The 25,912-nt window shown below is 44.7% G+C and overlaps 1 protein-coding gene and 1 long non-coding RNA gene across 5 annotated transcripts in view; one reads left to right on the forward strand and one right to left on the reverse strand.

The window, feature by feature from the left end:
• NCOA3 (nuclear receptor coactivator 3) overlaps positions 1-17,336 on the reverse strand; it is a 74,918-nt gene extending 57,582 nt beyond the window's left edge. For 2 of the 3 annotated variants that reach the window (XM_080924839.1, XM_080924837.1), the window contains exon 1: positions 17,227-17,336. The gene's annotated coding sequence lies outside the window, so the exon portion shown is untranslated. The remainder of the gene's footprint in view (positions 1-17,226) is intronic. The other variant, XM_080924838.1, reaches the window with a different exon arrangement.
• Positions 17,337-24,255: 6,919 nt separating this feature from the next.
• Positions 24,256-25,912, forward strand: part of LOC308427566 — a 30,014-nt gene continuing 28,357 nt past the window's right edge. For both annotated transcript variants that reach the window (XR_013975257.1, XR_013975258.1), the window contains exon 1: positions 24,256-24,444. This is a non-coding gene — a long non-coding RNA (uncharacterized lncRNA). The remainder of the gene's footprint in view (positions 24,445-25,912) is intronic.

A 25,912-nucleotide genomic window follows, 5' to 3' on the forward strand; every position in this document is an offset into this window, starting at 1 on the left:
ATGAAAAGGTCAGAAGACACACAGAAGCCAAGGAAAGGATGAGACTGAACAGGGAGAACCAATGACAGCAGGGTAGAGGAGGACCTGCTCCAGCAGTTAAAGTTTGCTTGTGCATTAATATGGCTTTATTTTAAACTGGAAGCAACTCAAGAGTGCGAAGCACATCTGTTATCACTCAAACCCTCAGTTCTTCACTGGAGAAGTGCATGTGTTCTTAAAGTTCAGTTTGCAGGGTAAAGGTATTGTTAATTGTTATTTTGGGGTATTTTGTTTGTTTTTCTTTGTATCCTGTGTTCTCTTGAGACTAGGTCTTTACTATGTAACCCTAGCTGTCTTAGAACGTACTGTATAAATAAGGCTGGCCTCAAAGCAATGTTAACTCTCCTACCTCAGCTTCCCTCCCCTTTAATCCCAGCATTTGGGAGGCAGAGGCAGGTGTACAGAGTGAATTCCAGGACAGTCAGGGCTACAGAGAAACCTTGTCTCATAACAACCATAAGGGGGGAGGGGGAGAAGGAAGGGAAGAAAGAGTTTATCTTAAAGCCAGCAAGGTGGGATAGTTGAATCCCTTAAGCCTTGGGCTTCAGGCCAACCTGGGCAGTAGAGTGACACAATCTCCCAAAAGTAAACAATTTAATTCATGAAGCCTGACTAGTTTCCTCAATGCTACTCTACCTTCTAAGGGATGAAGGTTACAGTCTACCTTGTGATCTGAGCTTCCATACTTACCTTTGCCAACCTACAGATCCAGACAACCTGGACAAATGGGATGATCTGCTCATCTCTGGGTCTAAAGACTAGTCAATCTCAGCATGAAGCCTGCTGATGGCACTATGTGTCTATGGCACTAACAGGGACCTGAGTAAGTTAATATGTTGAATAGTTCCTAAATTGTTCCAAATAAAACCTGGATCTATCCAAGTCTTTGTTTTACTTCTTTTCTCTGCACATTTTATACAAAATGAAATTCTATATAAATTTACATAAAACTATAAAATGTTGTATCATATGCATTATAAATCCACTATAATCAAAATCATTTGGAATCGTGAGATGTATAAATAATTTCCAAGCTCAGCATTCACAACAGTATCTCCCCAGGCAACCATTGAGCAAGTACAGTTCCTAGGATGTGCAGCTCCGCACTGCTCATACAAGTGGCAGATGCCATTCCTCACTGACAGGAGCTTCAAATTCCAGTCAGGCAGCTGCAGTCACAGTCGCACAGGAATATAAGCGTGCCTGCATGTTATTATGGGAAATAGTGGAAAATTTCACAGGCTGACATCCAGAACGTCTGCGGTTCCTTTTCATATTTCTTCCTGCAAAGCAGTTATTAGACCACTCTTTTTTTTAAAGCTGGAAATTTCCACTGTTTTTTTTTGTTTAAATTATCCTTCTTATATGCAACCTGAAAAATGTGCCAAAATTCCATTATGTCAAAAATAATTCAGATAAAATGACTAATTTTTTAGAAGAAGGGTCCCCATCACCTTTGGGAGGAGAGAGACATCCAGGGAGACAAGCAGAAGCTTAAGTATACAATAACTTAATATGAATATTACAATGTTACAAGCATGCTGAGATGCTGATTTTCTCATTAGCATATGCTTCAAGCACTCAGAAGCCAACCTAAGTCAGCACAGTGAAGAAGAAACCATGAGACATGGTGGTGGAAGCCCTTAGTCAGAGATGCTCTAGAGACCCAAGTAGGCAACAATATCAAGACCAACATGGACAGCAAGATCTCTTCAGAGAAGGAAGGCAGGGGGAGGGTAAGTGTACACATCTCTTTGTAGAAAAACATTCACCACCAATATAGCCAATTTTTATGGGCTAGCATATACCTCTGTGATAGAGCAACTGCCTAGTGTGTGCCAACGGTCTGACTCCTAGAACTGAACGTTTCCAGCATTGAGAGGAAAGCACTGCAGCCGGGAAACGCAGCTCGCTGGGCAGAGTGTGAGGCAAGTGTGACACTTTGGGTTTGATCCCTAGCAAAGCCAGCATGGCGGTTATGCCAGATCGTGGGAGGAGGAAGTAGTCTCCAAATTTAAGGCCAGCCTACAGGACATGCAACCCTTTCTCAAAAAGTAAATTGGTGGGGGTTCTGCTTGTGTTTGTTTTCTTGATTTTAAGAGAATATTAAATTTACAGGCAAGACACAATGCTTTGTTTTTTGTTTTGGTTTTTTTCATTCTTTGAGGTGATAGAAGCAGGACTAGAACTTCACTCTTGGGAGGTATACTGAGAGCCAGTGTTTTAGACAGGTTTTCAGCACCTTTTTCACAAGATCATACTAAAACATATTCAATGTTCTTCAGTTTAATTCATATTAAGTGAGAAAAAAGACAAAGATTTATTTTTCCCCTTTCATACAATGGCTCATGTAGCCCACGCTGGTCTCAAAATTATATCACTATGTCCTGAGGATGACCTTGAACTTCTGACCCTCCTGACTCCTCTCAGAATGCTGGAAGTAAAGCTTGTACCACCAAGCCCTGTTTCTGCAGTGCCAAGGATCAATCACAGGGCTTCCCGCTAGTTAGGCAAGCACTAACTGGGCTACATTCTGAGCCAGACAAAGACTTATTGATTCGTTTTATTAAAGGGATAAAAAGATTAAGTTTCAGACCATCCAAAAATCAAAACTGACTTTTAACAGTCAAATGCAATAAAAAATAACTTCTGCTTAAAATTGCCATTGGGCTGGGAGATGGTGAAGTAGGAAAGGCATCTGCGATGAGGTATAAGGACTTTAAATCCTCAGTAGCTACTGAGAAGCCAAGTGTACAGCTGAGTGTATGTAACCCTGCACTCCTGTGGGAAGACGGAAGACAAAGACAGACTGTCCCTGGAAGCTGAAAACAGCTAGTCAAGTCTGTACAGTTTGAAAGAACAAAGGACCCTGCTTGAAGCAAGGTGGCCTTTGACCTCCACGTGCACACACAGAGCCAAGGTTGTCCTCTGACCTCCACATGCATGCATACATGCACACATGTACACAGACAGGTAAGACAGGGCATGATGGTGCACACCTTTAATCCCAGTACTCAGGAGGCAGAGGTAAGTGGATCTCTTTGAGTTTGAGGCCAGCTTGGTCTATATGTTCCAGGCTAAACATCCATTGCAAAAGAAGACCCTGTCTCAAAAAAAAAAAAAAAAAAAAAAAGCAAGCAAACAAGGAACAACCTTTAGATATGTGGTATGTTTGCAATTAATTATAGCGCTCAATGCTGAGGCAGATCACGGCAAGTTCAAGGCCAGCCTATACTATATACTAAGGTCTACACCACCCCCACAAAGGGACAATCTATTATGCTTATTTTTATCTTAAAAATGTAATGACATTTTTATTTCTCTGGTATGTTGCTTGCATGTGAGTCTATGAGTCTATGTGGAGTATCTGATCCCCTGGAACTAGAATTAGAGACAGTTGGGAACTGCCATGTGGGTGGTGAAAATTGAACCTGGGTCCTCTGGAAAAACAACCGGTACTCCCAATCAACCACTGAGCCAGCCTTGCTTGCATAACTTTCCAACCATCCACACACAGCCCAGAACTTGAACCTATCATACACACCCAACTGTCGATTAAAAGCTACCTGACCACTCACTCAAAAGCTACATCTAACACCCAGCTACTCACTTCTGAAACTTTACTAAGTTTTCTAAGTACAGACCTATGTCAATCTTCTAGTGCTCCTGTAACATGTGCTTTCGCACAGGAATGATGCAGGCACCATGAATCTTGGTTAAAGTTCTCAATTTTAGCAGAACATTTTTTTCCTGAAACAGGGTTTCTCTGTGTAGCCCTGGCTGTCCTGGAATTCGCTCTGTAGACCAGGCTAGCCTTTGCCTCCTGAGTGCTGGGATTAAAGGTATATACCACTACTGCCCAGCTCATAACATTTTTTAAAGTTTTTTTTCTTTTAAATATCTGTTCTGTATGTATGAGTGTTTCACTCACATGTATGACTATATACTATGTGCATGCCTGATACCTGCAAAAATTAGAGGGCAATAGATCTCTTAAAACTGGAGTTGCAGATGTGGGGACTCTCTACAAGGCTCTCTAAAGGATAAGAGCCAGACATAGTGCTGCACTTGGGAGGCAGAGGCAGGCACATCTGAGTTCAAGGCTAGCCTGGTCTACAGAGAGAGTTCCAAGATAACCAGGTTACATGGACATACCGCCATAGATAGATAGATAGATAGATATAGATAGATAGATAGATAGATAGATAGATAGATAGATTAGATAGATAGATAGATAGATAGATAGATAGACAGACAGACAGACAGAGATGATAGGTAGATAGAGATGATAGGTAGATAGATTGATTGATAGATGATAGAGATAGATATAGAGATATAGATAGATAGAGATAGAGATAAATAGAGATAGGTTGATTGATAGATGATAGATATAGATAGATTGAAATGATAGATAGATAGATAGATAGATAGATAGATAGATAGATAGATAGATAGATAGATAGATAGATAGATAGATAAAAAAGTCAAACAAGGTACTTAACTGCTGAGCCATCCCTCAGACCCTTAAGTTTTATACTTATTTGTGTATCTGTGTTAAGTATGAACAATCATGCAACTACCTCAAGAAGCCAAAAGACGATGTTAGATCCCAAGAACCGGATGGAGTCAAAGGCAACATGGGCACCAGGAGCCAAAATCATCCCAAGAGCAGCAAGGCCTCTTAACCTTTGAACCATCTCTGTAGCTCTTCACAAAGCACTTCTTAACCCCAATGTCTGGGCAGTTAATTTTTTATTGCCATGTAACCTTTAGCCAGCCCCAGAGTTTGTGTAATTGGTCTAAACTCCTTGGCTCAGCCCCTGGACTACTCTCCGCTCAGTTCTGATCTGATCACCAGAATGGATGGAGAGGACATGGGACACATCAAGATATGAACTGATTTCTTAGATATTCTGCTATTAATTTCATGGATCCTGGAAGATGATCAGAAAACAAAATATTGCAGTTTCTGTTTACCTGTAAGTTGAGAACAAACAGGACTGAGAGCTATTTGGCAATAAGGAATAGAAGGACTGGACAGGTGACTCAGGGTTAAGAACACTGTTGCTCTTGCAGACAACCTGTTTCCCAGCACCCACAGTAGCTCACAACCATCTGAAGCTCCAATTCTAGGGAATTTGCCCTGGCCTTTTCTAACTTCTGCCAATACTGCATGCACTTAGGCAAAACACTCATACATTGGGCTGAAGAGATGGCTCAGTGGTTAAGAGCACTGACTGTTCTTCTAGAGGTCCTGAGTTCAATTCCCAGCAATCACATAGTGGCTCACAACCATCTACAACTGGATCTTCTGGTATGTCTGAAGACAGCTATGGTGTGCTCATATAACTAAAATGAATAAGTCTTTAAAAAAAAAAAACACTCATACATATAAAAATTGAATCAATAAATAAACTTTATGGATGGCTCCCAAGAAACAATACCCAAAGTTAAACTCTGGCTTCCACACATATGCCCAAACATTCACACATGTCCCATGCATGTGTGCATACAGCGGAAGAAAGAAGGAATTCACTGAAGGTAAAAAGAAATTTCAAATTAAAACAGAATGAGATTCCCACTACACACCCCCCAACAATGGCTACAGCTTAAGCAAATATTAATATCGGACACTGGTGAGAACGTAAGAGTGGAACAGGCTATACAATGGCATAGGCTCTTCTGTAAACAGTTTCATAGTTTCTTAAATAGCTAAACATACATTTGCCATAAGATCAACAATTCTACCTCTCAAAAAGTGTTCACTTTAGTGTTCACTCTAACTTCCACTCAAAAAGTCTACAGCAGCACTGTTCATAGCAGCCAGTAGGTAGACACAATAAAATGGTGCTTGAATGGCAATAGGTAATATCTTATACACAGAACACTTGGCAAGCAGACAGGACTGGTCTGCGGAACAGAATGAAACTCACTCAAGGTGCTGGGCTAAATAGGTGGGCTGGCACAACTTGGGCTAAGAGTGCTGCTTGGAGGCACAACTCTTGCCTGTTTGGCATCCTGTGTTCAACAACCACTGGCAATCCCAACACAAACAGGGAGCACACCTGGAATCCCAGCATTCTGACAGGGAAGCAGGAGGATCTGGAACTCAAAAGCAATCAAACACAACAAAGTTCTGGCCCAGTTTAAGTTACATAGCAATACCCTGGCAAGGTGGCACATGCCTTAATCCCAGCACTGGAGAGGAAGAAGCAGGTGGATCTGAGTCTGAGGCCCGCCTGGTCTACAAAGTAAGTTCAGGACATCCAGGGATTTTATACAGAAATGAAGAGCAACCAGGGATACAGGGCAATTTTCTTTAAAATGGGGAGAGGAACTCTCGCTGGGTGTGCTAGAGCTGGTTTGTAGGAAGAGAATCACCAAAAGTTCAAGACCAGTTGGGCATGGGTGCATGGTGGTACAGCCAATTATAATCACATTCTTAAAAATAATGAATAGGTAATGGTAGTAGAAGTCTTTAATTACAGCACTCAAGGCAGAGGCAAGAAGATCTGAGTTCAAGTTCAAGGCCAGCCTGTTCAATGACATCAAGGCTACATAAAGAAACCCTGTCAAGCCCCACTCCATACCACCTCCCCCCAAAAAAAAAGTTCAAGGCCAGCCTGGCCTATACAACTTCCAGAGCCAAGCAGAACTACTTAAAGAGACCCTGTCTCAAAAATCACAAAAACAATCTCAAAAAGGGAACTTGGAAGCTGTCGTGCAACTCAGTAGTAAAGTACTTGTCTGACTTGTTTTGGGGTCCTTTTTTCAATTCTCAGCACCAGACACACAGATACACACACAAAGTTTGTGGGAGGGAAGGTATAATATCTCACATACCTTTGTCTAATAAATAGGGGATCAAGTAACCCAGCATACCCTAAAAGTCACTGTGTAGCCAAGGATGATCTACAATTTCTCATCTTCTTGCCTCCGCCTCCCACACTGGGACTGAAGTGCCACTGTGATCAATTTGTTCAGTTCTGGGAATTGAACTCTGTGCCTTGGGAATGCTGAGCATTTTATCAAGTGAACTACATTCAACTTCATTCTAAAAATAATAATAATAATAATAACCCAAAAACTTTGAAAGAATAAAGGTGGAATCCTTTATCCTTTCTAATTTGAAGACACCAGTAATCTAGACTGTGTGTAGGGGGCTGGGGTGAAGACATATAATGAGGAAGAGCAAATACAGAAGCATGCCTAGAGGCTTGGCATGGTAATGCACCAGCTCTCTGGGGCCTGAGGCACGGAGATTTTGAGTTCAAGGCCAGCTTGGTCTACATGACAAGTTCCTCTGCAGGAAAGTGGAAGCTTGTGTATGCACCTGCCCCACCCACACCTGTGTGTGTGTGTGTGTGTGTGTGTGTGTGTGTAAATTTCTATGGATAAACTGATCTCCTAACATTAAGAAATATAACCTTTTCACAAGCTATTTTATAAGACAGGCCATAGACGCCCAAGAAACTATTTGTAAAACATGTAAAACATCCAACAAAATGTTTTGGCTCTATGGGTTGGGGAGATGCTCAGCTCTGAGGACTACTGGCTGCTCTTAAGAAAACCCAGAATCAGTTCCAGAACCTACATGGTACTTCAGAACTGTTTCCAATTCCAGTTCTAGGAAATCAAATGCAGTCTTCTGGCCTCTGTGGGCACCAGGCATGCACTTGGTACACAGACATACAGAGAAATATACTTGCAAAAACATTTTTCTTTTGGAGACAGGCTTTCTTTGCATTCCCCTGACTGTCCTAAAACTTGATTCATAGACTAGGGTGGTCTTGAACTTGAAAAGATCTGCCTGCCTCTGCCTCCCTATTGCTGGAATTAAAGGCATTTGCACCACCACCACCTTGCAACCTCAAAAAAAAAAAAAAAAAAAAAAAAAAAAAACCTACGACTATTTGAAACTCTATAAAAATCTATAAAAGTGGAAACCTTTTTAAATTTGGGGGTAGGGTAGAAAGGTTGAGGATCAAACTGAAGACCTTTATATTGATAGGTAAAGTACACCAACTCTAAGCTATACATGGCTTAATTTTTGGGTTCACCCCCCCATACAGGGTCTTTTTTCCTTCTTTCCTTCCTTTTTTTTTAAGATTACATTATTTATTTATATAAACACACAGGCACACACACAAACACCTACTGTAGTTGTCTTCAGACACACCAGAAGAGGGCATCAGATCTCCTAACAGATGGTTGTGAGCCACCATGTGGTTGCTGGAATTTGAACTCAGGACCTCTGGAAGAGCAGTCAGTGTTCTTAACCATCTCTCCAGCCCTCCTTCCTTCTTTCTGTTTACTTATTTAATTTGAGAAAGGCAATGGACTCCACTCCAGGCAAGTGGAGGTCAAAGAATAACTTATTGGGGTCAGTTCTTTTCACCATGTGGGGTCATCAGGCTTGCCAAGTGCACTGAGCTACCTTACCAGGCCCTCAGACAAGATCTTAATGAACAGCATCTCAGGCCGACCTTGAACTAAAGATCCTCTAGCCTCAACCTTTTCTGTTTGCTTCTGAAGTTTATCTTAACTTGTTTTTCATGTATATGAATATTCATAAAGACAGAAGAGTAAATGCCCTGGGGCTGGACTTACAGTAGCTGTCAGTCAGGGGCAGAGCTGAGAATCAAGCTCAGGTGCTCTGGAGAGTGGGCCCTCCCCCACCCTCTGCTCCTGAGGTCACAGGCACTCAGCTCTGCTTTCCTTCCTTTGTTAGAACTAGGTTTGTTTTGTTTGTCAAGGCAGGATTTTAATCTACAACTTATACTTGCTTCAAATGTTGACAATCCTCCTGCCTCCACCATGAAGCCCCACAGACGTGGGAAACTGTAGCCACATCTACAATGGAAAAGTGCCTAAGGCCAGACCCTGACCTCCAGCTTAGTCATTACTACAAGATGATTTTGTAAAATGTGCTAATACTCTCATCGGTCCTGTGAAAGAACACCACTGACCCTCCAAGGTAGGCAAGATGAAGGGAGTTGTCCTCTGGTGGAATTTGACTTTTCTAGTTGCTGTCAAACAGGTTCCAGCAGCAGAGGAGACTTTGGCTGGGACAAGAGTTGTGTCATTAAATAAAGCACAACTACCAGCAGGGTGTGTTGGTACAGACAAGCCAATCAAGGCTAGCCTGGTCTGGGGTTCCAGGGCTTCACAGAGCCTGTCAAAAAACAAAAACAAAGCCCTACAACTAGCCAAATAAAAGAGGACAAACCAGCAGTGGCCCATAAACCCGGCACTGGGGCTCTCTGCTACAGAGCAATAAACTCTAGTTCTGAGTACAAAATATCCTCCCACATCCCCATCTCCCCCACTGGACAGCACACACCAGGCCTAGGAAATCTTCATAGTTAGGTCAGCACTAAGGGCTGTGGCTACATTTACATCATCTGACAGGAAGAGCTGAAATGAGTTGGCGGTGAGCACATGTAATCCCCGCATTTGGGAGGCAGAGGCAGGAGGATCACAAGATGGAAATCCACCCACTGTACATAGCTAGTGCCATCCATGCCTTACAAGACCCCGTCTGAAATATAAAAAATAAAAGCAGGAAGCTTGGCAGAGTGTCCCTATGCCATGTCATAGGGACGGCTCAGGTACACAGCCAACTGTCCTAGAGAGACACAGCCAGAGGTATACAAAGTATTGAACCTCAAAGTAACAAACACTACTGCTCAAAAGGCAAAAGAAGGAAAAACACTTCAGGCTGTCTTACTTGTTTCTTTCTCAGTTGTTTTGAAACTGAAGAAGGGATCCTGCTGCTCTTCCAATAGCAGTTAACTTCCACTATAAAAATGTCAGTTTGGAACAGATTATGAGAAACAATTGTTCTTAAATGAAATAATTTAGTCTTGGATTCAGTTAGGCGTTCACCCTGAAAGCCCCCCCCCCCTCCTACTGATGCCTTTCTCTCCCTCTCCAGGCTTTCTCCTCTATTGTACTGAAGCTCTCAGATGCCAGGGATGGAGGAACAATACCACAACACAGCTGCAGGCTTCCTGCCCGCCCGCCAGTCTTTATTGTCAAGACCAGAGGACTTTCAGACGCTGCTAGGGTTGCTTTGAAATTCCCTCTTTCAGATTTCCCTCCTTCATGGACCATCTACTGAAAAGAATGGCCTCAACCAAAATTCTAAGCAAACTGAAAGTCGCCCCCTTGGGTATGTTGAGCTACAAATACCTTGGGAAAAGGCCAGTAAAATGTACATAATGAGAAAGCATACTTCTGATTAGGCACAGGGTAGATTTTTTTTCTCATAATATAATCAAACCAGTTTTTTTTGGGGGGGGAGGGCAAATTTATATCAAAACTATCAATAACTGTGAAATATCACCATCAAATTTTAAAAGGGGGAACCCCAAGTGTCTCAAACTATAAAAAGGCCAAGATGTCCCTTCTTTAAGACATTTTACACCAGAATGAAAGACATTTATGCATCTTAAGTTTCCGAGAACAAACCAGATTACCAGCAATCACCTCATGACCTGGCGTCTCATTTCCTCTGATCATATTTTGAATGTAGAACACTCAGTAAAATCTTACCAAATTGCTGAGCTACCCCAATGAAGAAACTCAAAGAGAGATAGTTAATTATCTCCCCAGCAGACCACAGATTTTTTTTTTTTGTTTCTGCCCTTAGTTCAAAAGCATTAAAAATGGAAGATTCCCTAAGTAACAAGTTGTCAAACTGGCAAAATAAACAGCAACTTCACAAGACATTTTATACTTACAGAAAAACAAAAGGGCCAACATCTAATAAATCCTTACTCTAATACAACGAAATTATGTAACTGGTCCCCTGAAGATTAGTGCAGTGGGATTCAACCTATACAATTAACATTCAACCGAGCATCAGGTTCATCTACCCAAGGACAGCAGGGACTTCTGGAGCCCTTCCCATCTGTTATCCATCCGCACTTAGACTCAGCTATGCAGCCTGGGCCAGGGTTCCCTGTTCACAACTTCTATGGCTAACCGAGAATTCAGTGTTACAGTGAAGCTTTATCCCTTAACTAAGGAAATCGGAACTCTCAACAGAACAGCAGTATAGAATGGTCAACCAAAAGAAGTCACACCTCTTCTTGAATCCATCAGCACACATATTAGCAGAGAAGAAAAACAGAACACAGATAATAAACTGGGGTGGGGTAGATGCTAGTTCGTTTGCTCTGAGAACTTTTTTTCCCAAGATATGCTGAAACTCCCCTGCCTGTAGCCCACATGACTATGGTATGGTTAGTTAACTATGTTTTTATTACTGCCCATGGTAAACTGACCTGGACAGCAATCCCTATGAAGCTAAATGAATGCTGACAAATTGGCAACTCCATTTGCAGGCTAAGAAGATTATCTAGTGTGTGGTGAACTAGCCTGCCTCACTCCTGCTGAGCATCTTATGGCCATTTTCCTGTTCCTTAACAACTTTCCAACAGCAATAGGAAAAGGAAAAGTGATTAAATCAAGTCAATTCCATCATTTGTTGGGGGATTGAGAACAGGTTAGAGCTGTGAATAAAATATAGTCTTAGCCCAAAGGAATCCGCAGAAAACCCCCTCAGGAAAACAATGGATACAAATTTACCTAACATTAACTAAGGGTCCCTCCAGGTCCACAGAAGCCCTCCTCCACACTACCAATATCCCCTCCTAGAATGTGAGCACCCCACCTCAAGCGCCCTGCAACTTAAACAGTCACATCCTTTCAATTACTACCAGAGAAAGCGAACATTCAGAACATTCCCCTTCAGTGCTAGTGTGGTTCCCAGAGCTCTATCCAGTCAATAGAGCAGAGACTATGCAATGCTGCTGTGTATAAATTGTGTATATACTGTGTACATACTGTGTATACACTCTATACACTCTGTATACACAGTGTATACACTGTATACACACTGTGCATACACTCTGAATACACTGTATACATGTACACTGTGTATACATGGTGTATATACTGTGTATATACTGTAGAGCAAAACCAGCTGATGCAGACATCCCTTGCTCAATGGATAGCAGGCAACAAGAGCAACTCTTGTTTTCCCAATCCCAGGAAGCCTCAGCAAAGTAAGGAGGGTATTAAATGCGGCCAATTTGCTATGTAAACAAACTGCCTCTGGAGACAATAATCATTCTAAACTTGCAACAAATTATAAGTTTCAAAAGTGCATCCTGTGGCAGACAATTAAAAATTATAGAGTTTTAAAATGCAAAGAGAAACCCTAAAGCCACTTACAGCAACAACCAATTAGAAACAGGACAGTGGCCTTTGGGTTCTGTTGTTTCATCTAACCCTATTACCCAAACTAAAAGGCCGAAATTGTTCTCAATTCAACGTAGTAGGAACTGCTCTAGAATCATACAGTTATGGCACAAAAGACTGGACAATGATGTGCTGTATATCTGTACAGGTGCAGTCTTTCGAGGGTGTACTCCATTAATGAGATGCAGGGACCTAACTCAGGTTGTTAGGTTATCCAAACATTTTTAACCACTGAGCATGACTCTAGGCCAAGACTGGATTTTGTAAATTATTTTTTTCATTAGTGAAATATCCCTGACATAGTAAGAAGCTACAATTTCAATGAGTCAAAATGAGCTTCCTGGCACATGAACCCACAGGCACACACACCCAAATACATACTCTCTAATATGCACTCTCTCTCACACACTCCACACAGTGGTTATTCATGACCATCTATCCATAAAGGGAGCTGATGCTGGCATGCAAGTATACATGCAACAGAACACTCATGCATAAAGTAAATAAAATAAACAAAAACCTGAAAACAAATCATAAAGAGGCATTAGTGATAGACCATAAACATAAAATAAGAAAAGGGCCCACAGAACTGAAAAGAGAAAAAAGGATAAAGAAAAGAAGGTCTTAATGGGCTGAGCACTTGCCTAGCACTTGCCTAGCATGCGTGAGGCTTTCCTTGCCTTGGGTTCAATCCCAGCACCCAAGAAGAAAACAAGATGTAAGTAATCATCTCAAAAGAGTATTTTCTTCACACATCTCCCAGAAAGAGGATCCTGGGCCTCACAGTGCACTCCCTCTTTAATAAATTAAGAGTTCTTATTTACTAAAAGGGTGGAGATGCCCTACAGAAATTTTTATGCCAGGGAAAATACAACCTAAAATCACTTTTGAAGCATAATAAAATTAGCTAGGAGTGTGAATCAGTAGTACAGCTCTCAAAAATTAAAAAAAAAAAATGTAGACACGGGGCTGGAGAGATGGCTCAGTGGTTAAAAGTACTGACTGCTCTTCCAAAGGTCCTGAGTTCAATTCCCAACAACCACATGATGGCTCACAACCATCTGTAACAGAATCCCATGCCCTCTTCTGGTGTGCCTGAAGACAGCTAATGTACTCATATACATAAAATAAATAAATCTTTTTTTTTTTTTTAATGTAGACGTGGGGCTGGAGAAATAGCTCATGGGGTTAAGAACACTGGCTGCTCTTGCAGAGGATTCAGAAATCCAAGCAACCACATGGCAGCTTACAACTGTAACTACAGTTGCAGGGGATTGGAAGTCTCCTCAGGCACCAAGAACACATATGGTATACAGACATATATGCAGGCAAAGGCCTATACACATAAAGTTATATAAATTAAAAATGTTTTTTTAAGTCAGAAACTAATATAACCCCTAATAACGTAGCTCAGCTATCATGCTGGTTTTTTTCTAAGATTATGTCCTCATGTACATGTGCCTACATGAGTTTTATGTCATCCACATGCATGCAAGAGACTGCAGAGGCCAGAAAAGAGCGTGATCCCCAGAACTGAAGTTACAGATGGGCAAGCAAGCGGTCTTGTGGGTGCTGGAGAGAGAACAAAAGTCCTCCTAAAAACCAGTAAGTTCTTAACTACCTCTCCTCCCATTCAATGATTTTAATTTTTTAAATAGTTGTTATTTTATGTATACGACTGTTCACTCTAGTATGTATGTACAACCTGGGGAAGACAGGTAAGGACACTGGATGCCATGGAGCTCAAGTGTTAATAGGTTGTGACCTGCCAGGTGGGTCCGGAGAACCAAACCTGGATCCTCTGAAAAAGATGCAGACTTTTAAGCCCGGAGCCATCTCCCAACTCCCCAGTAGTAATTTTTAAAACCATTCTAACAAAGCCAAGTGGCACAGGCCTACACTGAGAAACTCAAGCAGGAGGCTGAGCTCAATCAAGGCCAAACTAGATGATAAACTAACTTAATGATTCAGAGAATGACAAAAAGTAAAATAATCCTGAGGTGAGGCAAACAGATCATGAGTTCAAGACCAACCAGAAATATAAGCTCCGGTTGCACAACAGTCTGAGCAACTAGACCATCTCAAAACACCAAAGCCAGGGGGACTGGAGAGATGGCTTTCAGAGGACCATGGTTCAAATCTCACCACATACAAACAGCAGCTTACTATTTGTAACTAAATGCCAAAGAACCTAACATTCTCTTCTGGTCTCCACAGACACCAAGCTCAGGCAGGGATGTGGTGCACCAACCAAAATACACACAGGCAAACCCATGCATGTAAGGTTGGGGGACTGGATATATAGTTCAGTGGTTAGGAGCACTGGCTGCTCCTGTTCCTGCAGAGCTCATAGGTTTGATTCCCAACACCCTCCTGATGGCTCAGGAACATGTTTTGTTCTCATTTTTTGAAACAGGGTTTCTCTGTGTAGCACTGGCTATCCAGGAACTCATTCTGTAGAACTCTTTTTTTTTTTTTAATGATTTATTTATGTATATGAGTGCACTGTAGTTGTCTTCAGACACACCAGAAGAGGGCACCAGATCCAATTACAGATGATTATGAGCCACCATGTGGTTGCTGGGAATTGAACTCAGGACCTCTGGAAGAGCAGTCAGTGCTCTTAACCGCTGAGCCATCTCTCCAGCCCCGGATGTTTAAAGGATGTTTTCTGATGGAAACATCCTCTGTAACTGCTTACAATTAGAGCCTCCGGCCTTGCCTACAATCCCCAACTATAAAGTGTACTTCTATATGCTGAGAGCTAGCATAACTTTTTGTTTAATGCTGATTGGTCAATTAAAGTCTTTTCTATCAACATATAAAATACCTCATAATTTGGGATCTCATGGGCAGTTTGGATTACTGCTCATTTAAATTCAGAACCTGAAGCTACCTCCATCGACACAGGAGCTACAGTGGTCAGTATCACTTTACAAGTTACAAGCAGAGGCTTCGTCTTACAATGAAGCCTCAGGGTGCTACATCCCACAAAATATTATTTCTTTAAGAGTTTTAACACAGCAAACAGCAGAAGCACTAAATTCAAGAGCCTAACAGCAATCAAGACTTTTTTTTTCATTTAAATCAGTGCACCAGAAGGGTGCCTGATGTCCTCAAAGGCCAGAAGAGGGCGACAGATCCCCTGGAACTGGAGCTATATAGATGGTTGTTGGATGCTGGGAGTCAATTCCAGGTCCTCTGGTAAAGCAGCAACCAGTGCTCTTAAGCACTGAGCCATCTCTCCAGCCCCTACAAGTTTTAAATAGCAAAATAAGAAAACACTACATACACACCCTTCTCCCGTTCCTGCCCTGAGTATATACTAGCTGTGGTTTGTGTCTAATGAAAATGCTCAAGTCTCAAAGCCAAACTCACTCCAAGAAATGCTAACAGGCATGGCATTGCCTCAGATAGGGTTTCGGGTGGAGGGGATTTCTTTTTCACTGTTTTCGTACCTTTTCAGTTGGGTGCCAGATGTGGAAAACACCATTCTAAATAATTGATAGTCACTTTAACTTTTTAAAAGAACAAACGGCTCACAAGCTCGGAGGTTTGCTTTGCCACATTAATCCACAGCAGTATTTGCTGAAGATCTGAATCCATACACCCTTGGCTCCAGCAACTCATTTCTGCAACAACCAGCAGAAACAAATGCTGAAGCTTTGGCGCAGCAGAGAACAGCCAACGGATCCGAGGGCCGGCATTTAAATCTCAGGCCACAGAAACCCTGATACAGGACCTCTCAACTTATTCAGTCCACTTAGCCTTGCAGCATACAGGGAGTTGGCTCTCCTTCCAGGTTTTTACCTCACAAGCTTAATTACAAAAACAAGTTAGCTCTGAAGCGCTACTTAGAAACAGGGGAGGGAAAAAAAAGGAAGTCTTTGCATTTGGGAGGGCGAAAAAAGTTTCTCGACTTCAAGACACTCTCCAACCTTCCAACCTTCCGTGTCATGCAGTGTGGAGTCCTGCTCCGTGGGCCTAAGATGCTCTGGCCTCTCCCAGCTGCTCTTCTGGATAACTTTTCCACCCCAGACACCCTCAAGCTGCCTAGGAAGTAGCACTGCCTCCCACTTCTCTCGCAGACTGTGTGGCTCGGGTTCATTTAAACTACTGCAAACAGAATCAATGAACAAACCTAGACTGCGAATTTCGGAAGATGAAAGCGACCACCGCGATAGCCGAAACCAGACGGCAGAACCCGTATCCACGCCGCACAGAGGAGAGACCCCCCCACACACTCATCCCACCCCGCATCCACGCTACCCACACTTCAAACTCCTCATCCGCAAAGCATCCACCCTAGACCCATCGCGGACCCCGCATCCAGCCGGTCCTCGCCCCACACAGACCGCAGACCATGCACTCACCCCTCACGCCTCCGCTCGCCCGGCACACACCAGCCCACCCCTCGCACCCCGCACTCATCTTCCTCGCTCTGCATCGCCCCTGCAGACCCCGCACTCACCCCGCATTCACCCCACACACCTGGCAGGCTCCGGAGCCACACCACACACCTGGCACACCCCGCACACACCACAGACCCCTCTCTCACCACGCACACGCCCCGCGCTCGCCCCGCGCGCACCGCAGACTCCGCGTCCGCCGCGCCCGCTCACAGCGGAGCCTCAAGCTTCTGCCGGAGGAGCTGCCAGCGTCCGCCCCGCCGGGCGGCGCCGACGGGAAGAGGAGGCTTCGCTGACCCTCTCGGACCCGAAATTGGGCGAGGGGAAGCTCCAGCAGCAGAGGCCGCGGCCGCGAACTCCTCGCGACCCTACACGGGCCCCGGAGCCCAACGCCGCCCGCCCTATCCCGGTCGCCTGCGGCGCGCGTTACTGGCGACCCCAAGACCCCCGCCTCAGGCCATGCCTCCGGCCTTGCCCGGCGCTCGCCGCTGCCTTTCTCTCCACTCACCGCTCGCCGCCATTTTCCCCAATGCAGTTCTCGATCGGAAACTCACAGCTCAGCCCCGGCCGCCGACACCGACTCCGCCGAGGCCGCCGCCGGCGCTATGAGGAGCTGAGGCAGCCGCCGCTGAAGCCGCGGCGCGGGGGCCGCCGGGATTTGTAGTCCCGCGGCCACGCCCAGCACTACGGGTCCCAGGGGGCCCTGCGCGAGGCAAGGGGCGTGGCCGCGAGGCCTGGGTTCCCCCTCAGCTCACTCAGCAGCTGGAGGTGAAGTGGGGGCCTCCTATGTTTGTTTTCTCCTGTACCTGTCTCCATCCTGGAATTCCTGACATCTATGGAGTGCTCATTATCACCAATCACCGTTTCTCAAGACCAATAGCAGAGGGGGCGTCGTCCTTACTTTTCAGACCAGCAAACTGAAGCCATAGGTCAGGAACCCTGCTAAGTCACTGGCTTGAAAGGGTTTGGGGTCACAAGGTGTTCAGTCCCCAGGTGTGGTCTCTGATGTGATTTACACCAGAGAATAGATTGCATTACAGTGGGGAGACTGAGAGACACCACCTTAACCAAGTCTTAAACTTGGTGCCACCAGAAGTAGCTCATAGACCCATGTCTCCTGAGAGGATTCGGTGCAGAGAGCAGAAAGCTACCAAGGTAGTGTTCTTGCCTGAGCAAACCAAATAACAGAATATGAAAAATTTTTAAAAATTAAATTAAAACAACGCAGAATGTGCGGCGTTCTGCAGAACCAGCCTCTCCACCAAGATAGCAAACCATAGTAAGTGAACCCAATTCAAAATCATCCTCCAAAACATGGATTTAAAGCCAACCTGGGGCTGGGGAGGGGGTGGAGTAGTCTGACCAAAAGTAAATAAGGTCAAAGTCAAATGCAATAAATGTAGACCAGGCTAGCCTCCAACTCAGAAACCCAGCTGCCTCTGCCTCCTTAGTGCTAGATTAAAGGCATGAACTAGCACCCTGAGTTTTTGAATAGCTTTTATGTAAAAAGAACTTGGAAAGGAATTTGCGGTTAAGATAGACAATGTCTTAGAACACAAGTGCATTAAATGTCTTCAGTGTGAATAAGATTAACCCTATCCTAACTCGGTTGTCACCTCAAGGATTTCCCACCTGCACGAAAGTGGTTCCTGCTTCCCTCTTCTGCAGTCGGCCACTCTTCACCCATGGAGTTATTCACACAGCACCCAAGCCTGGTATGGTGGTGCACACCCCTTAATCCCTGGCCAGGCATGTCAGGGCTACCCAATAAGAGCCCATTGGAAGGAAGAAAGATGAAGGGGAAAGAGAGAGAGAGAGAGAAATTCCAAAAAGGAATGTATTCTGGTCACACTTCATGTTGTATATGTAAAGAGCAGACTCACTAGAGTGGTTTTAAAAACCTAAGGCGTCCATCTTGTTATGTCTTGTCTTTTTGAGGCAGGGTCTTAAGCTGCAGCCCAAGCTGGTTTCAAACTTGCAGCAGCCCTGGGATCAGACGGGCAGCAGCATACCCAACTTCTCATGGTAAGTAGGGACCTAGGCCAGAAGGCCATCTCTAGATGTGACGAACTCAGGAGTCCAAGGGAATCTATCTGCCTTAGGCTTTAAAGTGAACAGATGAGTGAAAGCCTTTGGTTGCGCAATCTAGCCCAGGGGCTTCCTTTGACAGTTACACCATCTCACTTCTTAGCACAGGCTGTCCAGGAATCCACTAGTAGTCTAGGCTAGCCTGAACCCCACCCACAGTGCTCCTCCAGGCTCTGCCTCCTCATAGCTAGGCTTCCAGGTGTGAGCTCTATGTCAGGCTCCCTAAGACTCTGCTTCTGCCTCATAGCTGTCCCTGGCCCCTGAATTCATCTTTTATTGTGTTGCTAGGGGCTGAGTCTTGTACTGTGTTGCTATGGACTGAGAGTATGGGTTGCAGGACTGGAAGTGTTGCTCAGTGGTAGCCTAGCACAAAGCCATGGATTTCATCATCGGCCCTAAACAAAAGAGATTTTTTTTTTTTTTAAAGTAGTGCTAGATAATCCCTAGTATTAGGAGGCTGAGCCAGGAAGATCACAAGCTCAAGACCAGCCCAGGCAACTTAGCAAAACCCTTTCTCAATTAAAAAAAAAAAAAAAAAAAAAAATTATGAGGAGGTGAGGGCTGAGGATGTAGCTTAGAGTCTTCAACGCAGTCCTCCGTATCACTAATTAATTAAATGAATGAATGAATAAATAATGGGTTTTAGCACCTAACCATCTCAACAGGCTAAGCCTGTTCTGCAACTTTTTCACGGCTGGTTTCTTGAACTTTCTGTGCCTCACCTGAGTACACCAGCAACAGCCCGGTGAAACGGTTCAGTGGGAACGGAAGAACCGCATCAAGCCTGAAGTGTGCGCTGGCTAAGCCGGCTACCATTACACGTGCCAGTTCCACGCTCCGGACTAGCAGGGGTTACCAACGAAAGGGAGTAATAGTTTCCCACATCTTCCTCCCGTCTTGCGTCACTGCAGTCATTACAGCCTGAAGTTTCCCTGCAAAAGAAACTAGATGACTCGCGGACCTGAGTATTGCGCATGCCTAAAACCCTGCTTGGAAAGACCAGCTCAGAAAGTGAGCTGGCACCAGCCCACCTCCCCCCTTCCCCCCAGGCTGTTGTCTGAACTGCTTCACACCCATGCAGGAATCCGGGTTTAGGAGGAAAGGCAGAGGAGATCTAGGGCCCGTTTGGTTTAAAGTGGGGGAAACACATCTGAGACAGCTCCCGCTTCCACACTGGTCGTAAAGAGCAGCCAGACTGGCCACTCCCCGTCTTCATTTAAAATCGGCTCTGGCGACCTGTAATTTTGTGTGTGCGTGTGTGCCATGAATGGCTTGGCAGCCTATTGCAACCAGCCCTGGAGCTCCGCTGCAGCCAACTTGCCCTGCCTGTGACCCGCGAGTGACTCTCCCTAGCTGGATAAATTGGAAAGCCAACTCATCTCTGGTTGGTTGCAGTTTTCACTTCTCTAAAATCTCTGTTTTTCTTGTTGTTTGCGCAGGATTTTTGTTTGTTTGTTTGTTGTTGTTCATCTTGAGACAGTTTCCCCTGAAGCCCAAGCTGGTCTAGACTTTTCTACATAGCTGAAAATGACATTGAATTCCTAATTGTCCCGTCTCAACCTTCCAAATGCTGGGATTACAGGCATGTTCTCTCTGTAGCCAAACTGATGTGGAATTTACTGCCATGGAGCCCCAAGCTGGTCTCGAACTCATGGTAATTCTCCTGCTTCTATTTCTCAAGGGTTGGGATTACAGGAATGAACCAACTCACCCAGCTTTCCTGAAATATACTAAACGTATTTGCAGGAAAGAGGAAATTTCTTTCTATGAAATGTTTCTAAACCACCTGTGATGGTTGGGTGTTTGGTTTCTTGTTTTGTTTTGTTTGAGACAGTGTCTCACTAAGTACCTCTGGCTGACTTGAGTCTCACTATGTAGTCGAGGCTGGCCTAGTCACAAAGAGATCTGCCTGCCTCCATCTCCCAAGTATGATGGTCAGTGTTTATTGTCGAGTTCACAGAAACTAAAATTACCAGGAAATGGCCCTTTGGGCCTGTCTGTGAGGTATTAGTTTGACTGTGTTAACCAAGGTGGGATGACCCACCCACCATGGCGCCCTTCCCCGGATGGGATCCTGGGCCGTCTACAGAGAGATGAGCGATAGTAACTCCTTCATGGCTTTTCTGCTTCCTGAATGTGGATGGGATGTGACCAGGATCTGCCGCCTCACTCCCCTACACAGGACGATGATGAGCTTCCCTTGGACTGTGAGCCAACACAAACCCTTCATCCTTAAATTGCTTTTGTCGGAAGTATTTTAGCACAGCGTCAGGAAGAGAAATTAAAACAGTACCCATTGACTGATGGACGTCTCAGACAAACATCCAGGCGTTGACAGGATGCATCACCGGTGGGACAGTGAAATACCTCGTGCCGCCATTTTGGAAAATGAATGTCTAAGATGTACTTGGGGGTGATAAGCAGGCTGCCATGTGACCCAGCAATTGTAATGGTAGGTACATACTCAAGGAGTCTTGACAACATGTCTGAGCCAGGCATGGATACAAATGGCATGATCCTAGCACTCAGGAAATGAAAGCAATAGTCATCCTGGGTTTCATAGTCAGACTGAGCTATGCACCTCAATTCAAACCCCTGCACCCCCATGAGCGTGAAGCATCCTATAATCCCAGCAGAGAGGCAGGGACGAGAAGCCCTGATGACTTGGCCCTCCAGCCTAGATGAATCAGTGCTCCTCTGGTTCAGTGAACAACTATTTCAAAAAAATTAAGGTGGAGAACTTGTCACGGCATCACTTGTCTTTAATCCCAACTCTAAAGAAGTAGAGGCAGCCAGATCTCTTGGGTTTCAGGCCAGCCTGGTCTACATAGTGAGACGGGCCAGTCAGAGGTGCATGGTGAGGTCTTGTCTTCAAAACAAACAACAGCAGCCAAAAGGCAGAGAGCAACTGAGAAAGACCTACAAGGCCAGCGGCGGAATCTTCGAGCACAGGGGCGTGAACACGCACATTTACCTGCGTGCACAGTAATCCAAAATAGAAACTCATGTATGCAGAGTTTGAGGCCACTTTGGGCACCATGGTGAGACCAAGCTTAAGCTACACAGTAAGGGCAAAAGTTAAAAGAAAGAACAGTCTCTTTTGGCTCACAGTTTCTGAGGCCCAGTGTATGGTCACATGGGTGCCCTGCTTTCAGGCCAACTAGCAGGTCAAGACAAGCACAGTTCAGAGCAGACTGTCTCACCTCAAAACAGGAAAGCAGGAAGGAGCAGAGTTCTCACGATCTCCTTCACTGGCCTGCCCAGTCACCTGGCTTCCTTCTGTCCCACACCGCCTTCCAATAGCACCAGGAACAGGCAACCCTTAAGATCAACAATGTGAAAGGTCAGAAGCAAATACACAGAGTGTTTCCCGGAACGGGGCCACATACTTACGATCCTAACATTGGAGAAGGTAGAGGCAGGAGAGTCAGAGTTCAAGGCCAGCCTCTGTTAAATGGTGAGTTTGAGACCAACCTGGGCTCCATCAGATCCTATGTCAAACTAAGTAATGATGGGAATCTGGGGAGCTCAGTGGTAGAGAGCTTGCTTCATATGCAGTAGGACCTGGTTCAGTTCCCAACACCAGAAGAAGAGAACTAAGTGACAGGAGAAATTGAAAAAGTCTGAAAGGGAAGAGAGCTGGTAATCACCTCCCATTTCACTCCTCATCTGTCTCTAGGGATACTACGGTGACTGTCTTCCTGCCTTTTTAGATATTCTCCATGTCTATACAATCTGCCTCTGTGTGTAAGAGTGTATGTGTTAAGAATCGTTGCTTATCTTGTAGAGCACCAGGGTTTTTTTTTTTTTTTTTTTTTTTTTTTTAAGATTTATTGATTTATTCTATGTAAGTACACTGTATCTGTCTTCAAACACACAAGAGGGCATCAGATCTCATTACACATAGTTGTGAGCCACCATGTGGTTGTTGGGATTTGAACTCAGGACCTCTGGAAGAGCAGTCAGTGCTCTTAACCACTGAGCCATCTCTCTATTCCACCCAGAGCACCAGGGTTTGGTACCCATCATCCACACAGCACCTCACAACTACCTGTAACTCCAGCCCCAGGGGACCCTGATAGCCTCTGAGTGTCTTCAGGCATCTAGCACACTTATGATGCACAGACCACTTGATTAACACAACCAATAAGAGTGTTAAATCTGGCTTACAGCTTCAGCAGTTTAGAGTCCATGAGTACGGGGGCTCACATGTTGATCCATTATTAAAAGCCGGGGGGGGGGGGAGCCCTGGGAAGGTTAAGAGTTCTTTGAAACCCAAAGCAAGACACCAGTGACGCACCTGCTTTAACAAAGCCACAAATCCTAAGTCTTCCCAAACAGTTCTGCCAACTGGGACCAAGTATTCAAAATATGAGCCTCTGGGGGCCATTCTCCATTCAAACCACCATGACATACATGCAGGCAAAACATTCATACACATAAAAATAAATAAAAAATAAATACATTTAAAAATGAATTTATCATGTTCCAAAAAAAGAGCTGAAATGTGTGCCACTACCACACTATTCTAAAGGCAATTGTATCATATGAATTAACAAAGGAATATATGTACATATAATTCCCATTGTTTGGTGAGATAGATCCTCATGCATCCCAGGACTGGTCTGGTTGATTCTGGCTGGCCTTGAACTTCTGACCATCCTGTTATCCACCTACCAAGTGCTAAGATTACAGGTGTCCTCCCCCCACCCCCTTAACCCCCACCACATTTTTTGTACTACAAAGGTCACACTTCACACTTTTGGGGTCTTTCAGCCAGGAGGAGCTTCTCAGAGGCATCCACAGGCCCAGCAGCTTTGAGAGTCCAGACTTCTCACAGGCAGAGGCTCTGCTTTTCAAGGTTTTTCTGACCCCAGCCCCAGAAGCACTCAGTCACTTTTAAAGAGGAACAAAAATAGTGTTGAGAAATTGAGTTTTTTAAAGTGAGGGCAGTGAAATTATTTTCAGAGGATAAACCCTGTTCCCATTATTTACTAATTACAGAGCAGAAACGTGGGGAGAAGTGGATGTGTTGAGACGGGCAGACAATGTCAGTGCCTGGGGTGAACAGAGAAGCCAAGTTAAGAATTCAGCTGGAAAAAAAAAAAAAAACACTAAAACCCCCTGGCTGTTGTCAATCAAGGGCTTGTGGAACCTTTTCGTGTGTCTGTGTCTGCACCCAACAGACCCTGAGCCTGCCCCACCCACACTGCCTTCCACAGGAAGGGCAGAAGTCACTGTCTCCGGAATCATGTGACTGCCTACTTCTGCTCAGACTCCTGATGATTGGGTCAGGCATGGGTGTCACCCCAGGGACAGCCAAGGCACCGGCTGGCCAGTGATTTATAAGAGAGCTGGGCCCAAAAATATCTGACCAAACAGGAACCAGGTTGACCTGTCTGATTTCCAATTTGAGATGAATCAGCTGGTTCATTAAAGGACCCGAAGCTGAGGAGATGCAGGCATTAGGAGACAGGGGAGGCTGGGGTCACATGTGAAAGAACACCCAGAGATACCAGCTGGAGTGAAGAACCCCAAAAGAAGCGGTGTCCTGGAAGCCAAGATAGCCATTTCCAGCAACACCCCAGAGGAGGCAACCCTGAGCACTCTGCCCCCCGAAGACTAGTGGAAATTCTAGGTAAAAGCCAACTGTTCTTTCAAATGAATAACTGAGTTCACGAGAAAGTAAGGGAAATCCCCAGAGGCCAAAAACAAAAACTGGAACTGAGAACCAAGCCTGTTTGTGTGAAGTAACAACAAGGTTCCAGAAAGGGAAGAACCAGGATTCTGGAGGGTGGGGCTTGGGTGGTTATGTAAATCCTACTGCAGGATAGAAGGCCTTGGACTCACAAAGTAGGAAATTACCACCCTGCCTGATTAGGTTGAGAAAGAGTGGGGTGGGACCTAGCTTTCAGTTGCTAGGATGCTTGGCTCAGGCCATCTATGAAGAGCTGAGGTGTTCTGTGTAGGTCGCCGATGAACATTCTCTGCCTAGCTTGCACAAGGCCCTGGGTTCCACTCATTGCTAGTTGGGGGAAGTCCTTGAATTCAAAGATTTGGAGAAGTGCTCTCTCAGCCTTCCTAATGCTGTGACCCTTTAATACATTTCTGCATGCTGTAGTGACTCCCAACCAGAAAATTATTTTCATTGCTACTTTATAACTGCAGTTTTGCTAGTTTTGAATCATGATGTAAATATCTATGTTTTCTGATGGTCCCTAAGTTCATTCAACCTCCTAAGGGGTCTCAACCCACAGGTTTGAAGCAGCTGGTCTATTATAGAGAGGACCAACAGATATGTCTCACAGAGTCCCGTCAGGAGTGGAAACAGACATTCCAAAGTGAACTCATGAACAAGAGCCAGGAGAGTAGCCTTTTAAAGCAGCCTGCATGAGCGTTCTAAAGGCTCAACTCAAGGCCAAGTATGCCTCGTCTCAGAGCCACAAAGCAGGACATGGTGACATTAATTTGTAATCCCAGCTCTCTCACCAGGCAGAAGTAAGAAAACTGCCTAGAACTCAAGACCAACTGGGCTATATAGTGAGCATTTAGACAGCCTGGCTTACACAAGATCCTGTAAAAAAAACAACAGCAGCGGTGAACATTGTTATTCCCTACTCTTGGGAGGCAGAGGTGGGTGGATCTCTGAGTGCCTGCCAGGCCAGGGAGACCTACAGAGTGAGAGACGCTGTCTAAAAAAGAAGATGAAAGAGGAAAAAAAAAGTCTGGAGATGTCACTCAGTTGGAAGAGTCCAGCTTGCATGAAGCCTTGAGTTCTATCAGTCCATTAGCCCCACAGAAACAGGGTGTGGTGGTTCACACCTAGCATTTTAGCATTCCGGAGGTGGAGGCTGGAGGATGGGAGGAGTTCAAGGTCACCTTGGACAAGGCAAGTTTGAAGCGATTGGGCAAAATGAAACCCTACCTCTTTCTCCCAACCCCCAACTCCCAACCCCACCCGAAAAACCAGATGGTGATGCCTCACACCTTTAATCCCAGGGCTACTTAGAAAAATCCTATCTTGATAACACATTTAAAAAAAAAAATCTAAGATAATTCCAGTCTAGGTCACTGAGCCACCATCTCGTTAGCATAAATGTCTAGAA

This window comes from Micromys minutus, assembly GCF_963924665.1.
Source record: "Micromys minutus genome assembly, chromosome: 11".
In the NCBI taxonomy this organism is placed as follows: Eukaryota; Metazoa; Chordata; class Mammalia; order Rodentia; family Muridae; genus Micromys; species Micromys minutus.